Source organism: Canis lupus, chromosome X (genome assembly GCF_003254725.2).
Source record: "Canis lupus dingo isolate Sandy chromosome X, ASM325472v2, whole genome shotgun sequence".
Taxonomy (NCBI): domain Eukaryota; kingdom Metazoa; phylum Chordata; class Mammalia; order Carnivora; family Canidae; genus Canis; species Canis lupus.
In genome coordinates, this window is record NC_064281.1 from 46,433,872 (window position 1) to 46,446,933 (window position 13,062).

Genomic DNA, 13,062 nt, shown 5'->3' on the forward strand with positions numbered 1-13,062 from the left:
AGTTTATTTAATGCTCAGCAAAAAGCTAGAACCAGGTTAGCATCTGAGCATGACTCTGTCCTCTACTCTGTTCTGTCTGAGAAAAGCAGTCATACAGAGGCTTGAATCTATTGCAGCAGACAGGGAAACGCAGCGGCCAGGTTATTTGCAGTCTGCACGTGTCTCTTCTCTCTGTTCAGTTCTGCCACACACAAGCAGCTGCTCTGTGCACAGACAGAGGTTTAAGCCTCTTGTGGCTCACAGCAAAAAGTTTTAAAAGGTTTTCTGCCCTGTGTGCAAACCTCTGACCCTACCGTTGAGCACCGCTTACTGGCTCCCGGCTGACTTTTGTCCTTGCAGAGGAAAAATATGGTCTTCCAAATGCACTCCAGAAAAGGGAGAGATCTCTCCCAATGCGACCGAGGGGATCTCCTTGACGCAAGTTATTTTACAATCCCCATCTGATGCACTCTCTTCCACTTTCTTCCACTCCCTGACTTTTTTGCTAAAAAAACAACTCCCTCAGCTTCGTGGTCAGTCTTTTATTTCCTCCACATCATGGCTCCAAACCTTGCATCTGCTATGTTCTCTTGCTCCAATAGTGAAGATTTTTAATCCTCAGATTGTATTCCTAGTTGTCCAAAATGGTTGGATATTGATCTAGTTGTGTTTGAAGGAGGCAAGCTCAGGGTCCCCACCATCTTAATTCCAGCCTCATTTAAAATTTTTAAATTTATTTTATTTTTTAAAAAAGATTGATTTACATTTCCTTACTGACTAGTGAGTTGAACATATTTTCATGTGCTTATTTGTCATTCATATATGTTCTTTGGCAAAGTGTTCAAATTTCTTACACATTTTTTTGGTTCAGTTTTTCTTCCACATTTTGTATTGGGTTCTTTTATTGTTGAGTTTTGATCATTCTATATATTTACATTAGATACAAGTTCTTTTTTTTTTTTAAAGATTTTATTTATTTATTCATGAGAGACATAGAGAGAAAGAGAGAGGCAGAGACGCAGGCAGAGGGAGAAGCAGGCTCCATGCAGGGAGCCTGACGTGGGACTCGATCCCAGATCTCCAGGATCATGCTCTGGGCTGAAGGCAGGCACTAAACCGCTGAGCCACCCAGGCTGCCCTAGATACAAGTTCTTTGTCAGGTATATGCTTTGTAACATTTTGACCCAGTTTGTGGTTTGCCTTTTCATTCTATAAAAGTGTCTTTATTTTCCATTCCCCAAACCTCTTTTAATAGATTTTTTAAAAATTTTTAATAATTGTGGTAAAATACATATAGCATAAAATTTACCATCTTAACCAGTTTTTCCCAAGGAAAAAAGTTTGCTGCATTTCAAAGTAGTAACTTCTTATGTTAGAGCACTGGCCAAAATTCAATACTGATACAAATATAAAGTTTTCAAGAGGTCAAGATATGTATGTCAGGCAATTTTTCTGAATTTCTTTTAAAGGCAGAATTGTTAAGCCATATGAAATAATTAGAAATAATGTATATTAATAACATATCTAAAGCCACAGTTCAAATTTAAGCTGAAAAGCCAAACCATGTAAAACATCTCAGCTAATATTTAGAACATTATACATATTTTCAATAACTTAAGTGAATGTCTATTGCACTTCTCATCTCCCAATCCCCCCAGGAAATATAACTTTTCTTTTTTACTAGATTTAATAAATCCAAATATTTACTCAGGAGATTCTGGCATTAACTGTAGCTGAGTTTAACAGAAATATGTAAAACCACAAAGATTTATCAAGTATTCACAAATGATTGCTTACAGCTATTATTTTTTTAACTTAAATTCAATTAATACGTAACATAATTATTGGTTCAAAGGTAGACGTCGGTGATTCTTCAGTCTTATATAATGCTCAGTGCTCATTATATCATGTGTCCTCCTTAATGTAAATGTCTTTCTTGGTTACATACAAATCTTAAGATTATTTGTTCCAACTCTGTGAAGAATGTCCATGGTATTTTGACAGGGATTGCATTGAATGTGTATATTGCTCTATGTGTAGCATAGACATTTTCATAATATTTATTCTTCCAACCCATGAGCATGGAATGTTTTTCCATTTCTTTGTGTCTTCCTCAATTTCTTTCATGAGTGTTCTATAGTTTTCTGAATACAGACTCTTTGCCTCTTTGGATAGGTTTATTCTCAGGTATTTTATGGTTTTGAGTGCAATTGTAAACGGGATTGACTCCTTAGTTTCTCTTTCTTCTGCCTCATTGTTCATGTATAGAAATGCAACTGACTTCTGTGCATTGATTTTATATCCTTCCAAGTTGCTGAATTCCTGTATGAGTTCTAGTAATTTTGGGGTGGAGTCTTTTGGGTTTTCCACATAGAGTATCATATAGAGTATCATATCATCTGCAACCATATTTCTATCTGTTGTGTGATTGCTGAGGCTAGGACTTCTTTTTTTTAAGATTTTATTTATTTATTCATGAGAGACAGGGAGAGAGGGAGAGAGAGAAAGAGAGAGAGAGAGAGAGAGAGAGAGAGAGAGAGAGAGGCAAAGACATAGGCAGAGGGAGAAGCAGGCTCTATGCAGGGTTCCTGATGTGGGACTCGATCCTGGGACTCCAGGATCATGCCCTGGGCCGAAGGCAGGTGCTAAACCGCTGAGCCACCCAGGGATCCCTGGGACTTCTAGTACTACGTTGAACAGATGTGTCACCACTGTGATAGTGGACATCCTTGTTGTGTTCCTGACCTTAGGGGAAAAGCTGTCAGAATGATATTCTCTGTGGGTTTTTCATAGATGATGTTTATGATATTGAGGTGTGTTCCCTCTATCCCTACACTGTGAAGTTTTAATCAAGAAAGAATGCTGTGGGGATCCCTGGGTGGCTCAGTGGTTTAGCACCTGCCTTTAGCCCAGGGTGTGATCCTGGAGTCCCAGGATTGAGTCCCACATTAGGCTCCCTGCATGGAGCCTGCTTTTTCCTCTGCCTGTGTCTCTGCTTCTGTGTGTGTGTGTCTCTCAGGAATAAATAAATAACATCTTAAAAAAAAGAAAGAATGCTGTTTTGTCAAATGCTTTTTCGTATCAATTAAGAGAATTGTATGGTTCTTGTCCTTTCTTTTATTCATATAGTGTATTTTATTGATTGATTTACAGATGTTGAACACCCCCCCCCCCTTGCAGTCCAGGAATAAATCCCACTTGGTGGTGGTAAATAATCCTTTTTTTTTGTTGGTGTTCAATTTACCCACATACAGAATAACCCCCAGTGCCCGTCACCCAATCACTCCCACCCCCTGCCCTCTTCCCCTTCTACCACCCCTAGTTCGTTTCCCAGAGTTAGCAGTCTTTACGTTATGTCTCCCTTTCTGATATTTCCCACACATTTCTTCTCCCTTCCCTTATATTCCCTTTCACTATTATTTATATTCCCCACATGAATGAGAACATATAATGTTTGTCCTTCTCCGACTGACTTACTTCACTCAGCAATAATCCTTTTAATATACTGTTGGATCCTATTGGCTAATGTCTTGGTGAGAATTTTCATATCCATGTTCATCAGGGATATCGGCGTGAAATTTTTCTTTTTGGTGAAATCTTTGTCTGGTTTTGAGGTCAAGGTAACAGTGGCCTCATAGAAAGAGTTTGGAAGTTTTCCTTCCATTTCTATTTTTTTTAAAGATTTTATTCATTTATTCATGAGAGACAGAGAGAGAGAGAGGGAGGGAGGGAGAGAGAGAGAGAGAGAGAGAGGCAGAGACACAGGCACAGGGAGAAGCAGGCTTCATGCAGGGAGCCTGATACAGGACTTGATCCCGGGACTCCAGGGTCATGCCCTGGGCAGAAGGCAGGCGCCAAACCACTGAGCCACCCAGGGATTCCCTCCATTTCTATTTTTTGAAACAGATTCAGAAGAATAGGTATTAATTCATCTTTAATGTTTGTAGAGTTTCACTGGAAAGCCATTTGACCCTGAAGTCCTGTTTATTGGGAGGTTTTTTTATATTGCTTCAATTTCCTTGCTTGTAATGGGTCTCTCCAGGTTTTCTATTTCTTCCTGTTTCAGTTTTGGTAGTTATGTCTCTAAGAATGCATCCATTTCTTCCAGATTGCCTAATATGTTGGCATGTAGTTGTTCATAATATGTTCTTATAATTGTATTTCTTCGATGTTGATTGTGATCTCTCCTCTTTCATTTACGATTTTATTTACGTCCTTTCTCTTTTCTTTTTTTTTTTTTTTTTTCTCTTTTCTTTTGATAAGTCTGGCCAGGAGTTTATCAATCTCAACAATTCCTTCAAAAAACCAGCTCCTGGTTTTGTTGATCTGTTCCACTGTTCTTTTGGTTTCTATTTCACTGATTTCTGCTCTAATCATTATTATTTCTCTTCTCCTGGTGAGTTTAGGCTTTATTTGCTGTTCTCTCTCCAGCTCCTTTAGGTGTAAGGTTAGGTTGTATATTTGAGACCTTTCTTGTTTTTTGAGAAAGGCTTGTATTGCTATATACCTCTCTCTTAGGACTGCCTTTGCTTCATCTCAAAGGTTTTGAACAGTTGTATTTTCATTTTCATTTGTTTCCATGAATTTTTAAAATTCTTTAATTTCCTGATTGACCCATTCATTCTTTAGTAGGCTGCTCTTTAGCCTCCATGTATTGAGTTCTTTCCAAATTTCCTCTTGTGATTGAGTTCCAGTTTCAAAGCATTGTGGTTTGAAAATATGCAGGGAATGATCCCAATCTTTTGCTACCGGTTGAGACCTGATTTGTGACCCAGTATGTGATCTATTCTGGAGACTGTTCCTTGTGCAGTTGAGAAGAATGTGTATTCTGTTGCTTTAGGATGGAATGTTCTGAATATATCTGTGAAATCCATCTAGTCCAGTGTGACATTCAAAGCCTTTGTTTCCTTGTTGATCTTCTGCTTAGTTGAATTGTCCATTGCTGTGAGTCAGGCTTCCCCTACTATGATTGTATTATTATCAATATGTTTCTTTAATTTTGTTATTAATTGGCTTATATTAATAGCTGCTCCCATGTTAGAGGCATAAATATTTACAATTGTTAGATCTTCTTGTTGGATAAACCCTTTAATTATTATATAATGTCATTATTCATCTCTTATTATGCCGGTTCTTTCTGGCCTGCCAGGTATCTGTGGATAGATCTGCTGCCAGTCTAATGTTTCTATGCTTGTAGTTTATAGACCTCTTGTCCTCGGCAGCCTTCAGGATTTTCTTTGTTTCTGGGATTTGAAAGTTTCACTATTATATGTCAGGGTGTTGAGCTATTTTTATGGATTTTGAGGGGTTTCTCTGACTCCTGGACTTGGATGCCTGTTTCCTTCCTCAGATTAGAAACTTTCTCCATTATAATTTCCTCCAATATACTTTCTGCCCCTCTCATTCCTTTTCTTCTGGGCTCCACTTATTCTAATATTGTTTTGCTTTATGGTATCACTTATCTTGCGAATTTTGCCCTTGTGATCCAATAGTTGTTTATCTCTTTTTCAGCTTCTTTATTTTCCATCATTTTGTCTTCTATATTACTAATTATCTCTCTTGCCTCATTTATCCTAGCACTTAGAGCCTCCATTTTGTATTGCATGTCATTAATAGCCTTTTTGATTTCGACCTGATTAGATGTTAGTTCTTTTATTTCTCCAGAAAGGGACTCTATAGTTTCTTCTATGCTTTTTTCAAGCCTGGCTAATACCTTTATAATCATTATTCTGAACTCTAGTTCCAACACCTTACTTATGTTCCTGATTTGGTCCCTGGCAGTCAGTACTGCCTCTTGTTCTCTTTTTTGAGGTGAGTTTTTCCATCTTGTTATTCTGTCCAGAGAATAGATGAATGAGAAAAGAAAATACTAAAATGGCAACAACAACTCTAAAGAAATATACACTAAACAAATCAGAAGAGACCTGAAACTGAAAAAAAAAAGAAAGACAATACAATCAGACAGGTGAACAGAATAGAGCAATACACTGGATCCTGTGTATATTTTGGTCCATCTGTTAGAAAACTAGATCCCAAAATTGTAAGAAAAGGAAAACGTATATTTGTATAAAAAATTAAATACATTGAAAGAATAGAATATAACTGTAAAAATGAAAATTAAAGACAAAATATAAGGAATATAAATGGACAGGTGAACAGAGCAATACACTATATCCTGAGTGTATTTTGGTAGGTTTGTTAGAAGAGACTACATCTCAAAATTATAAAGAAAGAAAAACATACATGTATACAAAAATAAAATTAAATACATTGAAAAGATAGAATGTAAGGATGAAAATTTTAGACTAATAAAACAGAAAAAAGCAAAAAAGGAAGGAAAAAAGCGAATATGATCAGATACGTGAAGAGAACAGAGCTATACTAGATTTTGGGTGTATTTTGGTCTGTTAGAAGAAACTACATCACAAAACTATAAAGAAAGAAAAACATATATATATAATTATATACAATGAATGGATAGAATGTAACTGTAAAAATGAAAATTAAAAAAGATAAAAAAATATTGATAAAATAGGAAATTTGTTGAAAAAGGAAGGAGAAAAAAATAAAATTGAAAGACTAAAGAATTATGGGGAAAAGAATCCATGAATTCTATATGCTATATTCCCCTAGCACAGGAGTTTTACAGTTTCAATGATCGGTAAACTTGTTCTTGGCTGGATGTTCTTGCTGATCTTCTGGGGGAGGGGCCTATTTTGTTGATTCTCAAGTGTCTTTGCCCTGGGGGGAATTGCACTGCCCAGGCCAGGGGGCCAGGCTAACTAATCTCCTAATTGCTCTATGTGGCTTTTATTCCCTGAAGGCTTTCTGCACAGCTTTAGAGGATGAGAGTGAAAATGGTGGTCTCCCAGTCTCAGCCCTGGAGCTGAAAGCTACAGCCCCATTCCTCTGTATGCCTTCAGGATAAAGCAGTCAGTCACTCCTGTCTCCTAGTCTCCATCTGCACTCAGTGCTCACCCAGCCTGTGACTGAGCATTTCTATCTCAGGCATGTGACCCCGTTTAGAGTCTCCAAACCCTTCAGACTCATACAGAGTGCTCTGCGCTGCTCCTCCTGGGGGAGGAAGGGGTTCTTGCAGGTTTTGCTATTTGTTGGGCCCCTGCTCAGAGAGCAGTCCTGCTGACTATGGCAGGGTTCGAGTTTTATGGCAACCCTGAGCTGAGAGCCCACTCCAGGGTGGGCTGATTGCAGCTGGTTTCCCCACTCTGATACCTGGGAACTCTGTTGCACTCAGGTACCCCTGGTTTTCCTGTGACCCTGAGGATCCGGAGAACACATCACTTACAGCTATTCTTTCAAAGCCCTTGATGGAAAAGGCTGTTGTCCACTTTCTAACAGCACCTAAGGCTTGCTTGCATAATGAAATTCAACAAAACAGTATTCTGACCAATGATAAACAACTTACAGGAAATTCTCTTGCCTATTCAATGTTTCATTATAAGGCTACTACATTTGACCAATATTAAAAAAATTTAAAACTCCATTATGCTGACATTTCCAGAAATATTATCAAGTCATCCTTATGATGACACTTATTAATAAAGCAAAAGAAAATGGTACATTCTGGTTTTCACTTTTTAGAGATTTAATTAAATAATTTGATATCTTACCATTTGAAAACTACAACTACATTTTCTTTATCAGTACTGGATGACACTGAGGTGGAAGCAGCTTTCACATCCTTGACTTCCTTTTAAAGGAAAGCATCATGGAATTTTTAGCAGTAAACATTATATATAGTTCCTATTTAAACCTCATCTTCAAGAAAATGTGAGAAAGAATGTAAGGTAAAAGTCCTTCTTGTTCAAGGTAAGAAAACTCCAGTCTCAAATATTTTACTCCAACAATTGGGGTTATACCAGCTGTTCCATCATTGAATAGTAATGATGTACCCTCAACTGCCATCATTACTAAATTTTACATAGATGTTTTATATCTGAATATATGCATGTAAAACATTTGCACAGATAAATTAGTGTTAAGAATTGAAAACTCACATCTTGAAATATCCTTTCTTCTGAAATCCATCTAATTGTTTTCAATACTTGAAAGCTAAATATCCTGGCTACCCATTAAAAACATGTTATATCAGAATATACATGTTTTGAAGAACTTTAGAACTGATCATCTCGGGATTCCTGGGTGGCTCATCATGTTTAGCACCTGCCTTCAGCCCAAGGCATGATCCTGGAGTCCTGGAATCGAGTCCCACATTGGGCTCCAAACATGGAGCCTGTTTCTCCCTCTGCCTGTGTCTCTACCTCTTTCTCTCTGTGTGTCTTTCATGAATAAATAAATAAAAATCTTTAAAAAAAAGAACTCATAAAAGCAAACATAAACTTAAGAGTGCTTTTGTTGTTGCTTAATCCTCTAAATTTAAAAGGAGACCAATGAATACTACAATCAGATATTTACTACATAGTGTTGATTTCTACTAGCAATCAACTGAACAAGGATAGTTTTTCTCAGCTCATTGTCTATTAGAAGTTGAAACATTTTCAGTTAAAACCTTCATTTTTGGGCAGCCCAGGTGGCTCAGCAGTTTAGCGCCGCCTTCAGCCCAGGGCGTGATCCTGGAGACTCGGGATCGAGTCCCATGTTGGGCTCCCTGCATGGAGCCTGCTTCTCCCTCTGCCTGTGTCTCTCATGAAAAAATAAATAAATTTAAAAAATAAATAAAACCTTCATTTTCTCTATAGACGTTAGCATGTGTGGCCCAAACAAAACTGTTTCTAAGGTGGCCTCTGAATCAGATTTTGCAATTCCTTTTTCAAGTTCACCTTGGCTATCCCTTTGATGCTGATAAGCAAGTTTCTTTCTCAGAGTCTCTGCTGTGAGGGCAGCAGTGTCAGTTAACATCCGCCAGTTTGGGCTTTATATCTTGTTTTGACCTTTTCTATTGACCTAAGTTTTACACTGTTCATATATTTAAGGATCTCTAGCATACTTGGCATATCAGGTTTCTTTGGACTGTTCTTTTTTTAAAATTTTATTTATTTGACACACAGAGAGAGAGCACAAGCAAGGAAGTGGTAGGCAGAGGGAGAGGGAGAAGCAGACTCCCTGCTGAGCAGGGAGCCAAAGATGGGGCTTGATACCAGGACTCTGGGATCCTGACCTGAGCCAAAGACAGATGCTTAACTGATACATTTTGGTGGAGCCCTATGGAAGAAGGGGCAGGGGAAGTGGCAGAGGGGAAGGCGGTGGGACAGAGAGTGATATGGTAACAGATATGGTAGAATCTAAATCACCTGAAATGAGCTTCTGCCGTTTGTGCAGGGTCACAATTTTGGCATTCTGAGCTGAGAGCTGTAGGCTCATTTTGTAGTTGAGGCTCTTCTGGAGACAGGTTTAGTGAGGAAAATTGCCTGCTTGGGGGCTTGGGGGCTTCTCAAAGAAAGAAAGGTCATCCCGAAGGGGTTGCCTTGACCTGACCTCTGTCCTTTGTCTTGTTGAATACACTCCTTCTTTGGCTACCCATCCAACATTAGCCAAAGACATCACCACATCCTATTCTGGATGGCTGGGGCTCCATTCTGCTGTAGGGCTGGTAAGCTGAAACCACTATCTTGGACACTGGATCAGAGACATATTAGTACCAATTTTCCTTACAATATTTTGAGATGAACCATATAGCTTCCCAGACCAAATAACAATTGCATGCTTACTCCACCTGTTGAAAAAACATCCTAATTAGGCACTTAATCCAGCCAAGCATTTAGATGGCAAATTATCTCCAAATTTGCATTTCTAGTACTTCAGCCATACATTGTAGCACATGGGCCATTAAGCACACTCAGCTGTGTGGCGCACAGGTGTCTTCTTCAGCTTTTCAGGCTTTCAGCTTAGCTGCTCTTGGGTGTTACTTGATGGTAACCATTCTTTTTTAAAAAATATTTTATTTATTTATTTATTTGAGAGAGGGAGATAGAGATAGAGCATGAGTGGGGAGGAGTTGGAGAAGCAAGCTCTCCTCTGACCAGGAATCTCGATGTGTGGCTTGATCCCAAGACCTTGGAATCATGACCTGAGCGGAAGGCAGATGCTTAACCTACTGAGCCACCCAGGCGCCCCCCATGGTAACCATTTTTTTAAAAAAAATTGTTTTAAATTTATTTTTAGAGAGAGAGAAAGAGAGAGAGAGAGAGGAGTGAGAGGGGCAGAAGGAGAGGGAGAGAGAGAATCCCAAGTAGACTCTGCATAAGCATGGAGCCTGTTGTGGAGCTCGATCTCACCACCCTGAGATCATGACATTAGCTGAAATCAAGAGTCAGGCACTTAATTGATCTACCCAGGTGTTCCCCATGGTAACCATTTTTCTAAAAAGGTTTTAATTATTGAGAGAGTGAGAGAAAGGAGAAGAGGTAGAGAGAGAGGGAGAGAAAGAATCCCAAGTAAACTCTTAGGCTGAATATGGAGCCTGATGTGCGGCTTGATCTTGCCACCCTGAGATCATGACCTGAGTTGAAATCAAGAGTCAGATGCTTAACTGACTGAGCCACGCAGGTGCCCCTCCATCATAACCATTTTTTAAAAATTTTTTAACTTTTATTTATTTATGATAGGCACACAGTGAGAGAGAGAGAGAGGCAGAGACACAGGCAGAGGGAGAAGCAGGCTCCATGCACCGGGAGCCTGACGTGGGATTCGATCCCGGATATCCAGGACCGCGCCCTGGGCCAAAGGCAGGCGCCAAACCGCTGCGCCACCCAGGGATCCCCCATAACCATTTTTAAGTGTAGAATTCAGTGGCATTAAATACATTCACATTGTTGTGTGACCATCACCACAATCCATCTTCAGAACTCATCTCATCTTGCATAACTGAAACTATACCCTCTAAAACACCAATTCCTTTCTTCCTCTAGCTTCTGGCAACTACCATTCTAATGAATTTGACTACTTTTGGTATCTCCTATAAGTGGAATCATACAGTATTTGTCCTTTTGTCATTGGTTTATTTTACTTAACATCATGTCTTTAAGGCTTATTCATATTGTAGCTTATGTCGGAATTTCCTTCCTTTTAATGGTTGAATAAGATTCCATTATATTACACACCATATTTTGTTTATCCATTCATCTGTTGATGAACACTTGGATTGCTTCCATCTTTTAGCTATTGTGAATAATGCTGCTTTGTGCACAAATGTACAAATACCTCTGAGTCCCTACTTTCATTTTTTTGGATATATTTTCAAATTAGTATTTTCATTTTCTTTGGGTAAATATCCAGTAATAGAAGTACTAGATCATATGGTAATTCTATTTTAAAGTTTTTTGGGGAAATGCCATATTGTTTTCTGTAGCAGCTGCACCATTTTACATTCCTACCAATAGTGCATTAGGGTTCCAGGTTCTTCACATCCTTGCCGACACTTGTTATTTTCTTTCTTTTTCACAAGAGGTTTATTCTTTTCTCTTTTGTTCAAAATAACAAACTATATATCATATCCTCCCTTTTGCTTCTGTCCTAAATTCACTATAATATTCAGTCTAATCCTAGGCACCCTGATTAGTGCCCTAATTGCCATAGTTAATTTTAAAAAACAGCTTTTTTTATCTGAACACACAGATTGTGCTTAATGCTTTGCAACCATTCCATTGATCGTAGTCTTTCTTCTCTGTGTTGTTGCAGTTGTTTTAAGTTTTTATTTTAATTTAGTATAGTTAATGCACAGTGTAATAGTTTCAGGTGTGAATTTAGTGACTCAACAATTCCATACATCACCTTGTGCTCATCACAAGTGCCCTCCTTACTCTCCTCACCTATTTCACCCACTCCTACACTTCCCTTCCAGTAACCATCAGTTTGGTCTCTATAGTTGAGAGTCTGTGTCTTGGTTTCTCTCTCTCTCTCTCTTTCCCTCTGCTTGTTTTATTTCTTAAATTGCACTTATTAGTGATATCATATGGCATTTGTCTTTCTCGACTGACTTCTTTCCCTTAGCAGTATTTATACTCTATAGCTTCATCCATGTCATTGCATCTTTTTTTTTTTTTTGATAGTAGTTATCCTAATGAGTATGAAGGGATATCTAATTATGGTTTCAACTTGCACTTCCCTGATAATTAGTGATGTTGAGCATCTATTCATGTGTTTACTGGTCATTTGTATATTTTCTTTGAGTAATGCCTTCTTTGCTTATTTTTAAATTGGAATGTTTGCTTTTGTTGTTGTTGAGTGGTAGAGGTTCTTTATATATTGTACATACTAAACCCTAATCAGATATATGATTTGCAAATATTTTGTGTCATTCCATGGATTGCCTTTTCATTGTATTGATTGTGTCCTTTAATGGCTCAGTTTTTAATTTTGACATAGTCTATTTTTTTCTTTTGTTGCCTATGCTTTTGGTGTTATATCCAATAAATCACTGCCAAATCCAATGTCATAATCTTATATTTTCTTCTAAGAGTTTTATAGTTCTAATTCTTACATCTGACCTATTTTGAATTAATTTTTGTATATGGCATAAGGTAAGAGTCTTATTTCATTCTTTGCATGTGAATATCTAGTTTTCCCAACATTATTTGTTGATCTAAACAGTGTCTTCTGAGGAAAAAATTTTAATTTTTAAAAGATTTTATTTGTTTATTTGAGAGAGAGAGCACAAGCAGGGAGAGCAGCAGAGGGAGAGGGAGAAGCTCGCTCTCCTGCAGAGCAGAGAGCCCTATGTGGCTGAGCTGAAGACTGAGCCACCCAGGTGCCCAAAGAAAATTTTAATTTTGATGAAGTTTATCATTTTGTTCTTTTTTTGGATCATGCTTTTCACATCATATCTAAAGAATATTTTTAAATGTTTTATTTTTAAGTAATATCTACACCAAACATGGGGCTTGAACTTACAACCTGAGATCAAGAGTGGCATATTCTATCCACTGAGCCAGCCAGGTGCCCCTAAAGAATCTTTGCCTAACATAAGATTAAAAAGATTTTCTCTTATGTTTACTTTTATGAGTTTTATAGTTTTAGGTTTTACATTTAGGTCTATGGTCCATTTTGGGTTAATTTTGCATACGGTATAAGATATGATCCATAATCTTTTTTTTTTCCATGTAT

General features: G+C 37.9%; 1 pseudogene; it reads right to left on the reverse strand.

Moving 5' to 3' along the window:
- Positions 1 to 7,142: 7,142 nt before the first annotated feature.
- Positions 7,143 to 9,823, reverse strand: LOC112673196 (mitochondrial fission regulator 1-like; annotated as a pseudogene).
- Between the last annotated feature and the right edge of the window lie 3,239 nt (positions 9,824 to 13,062).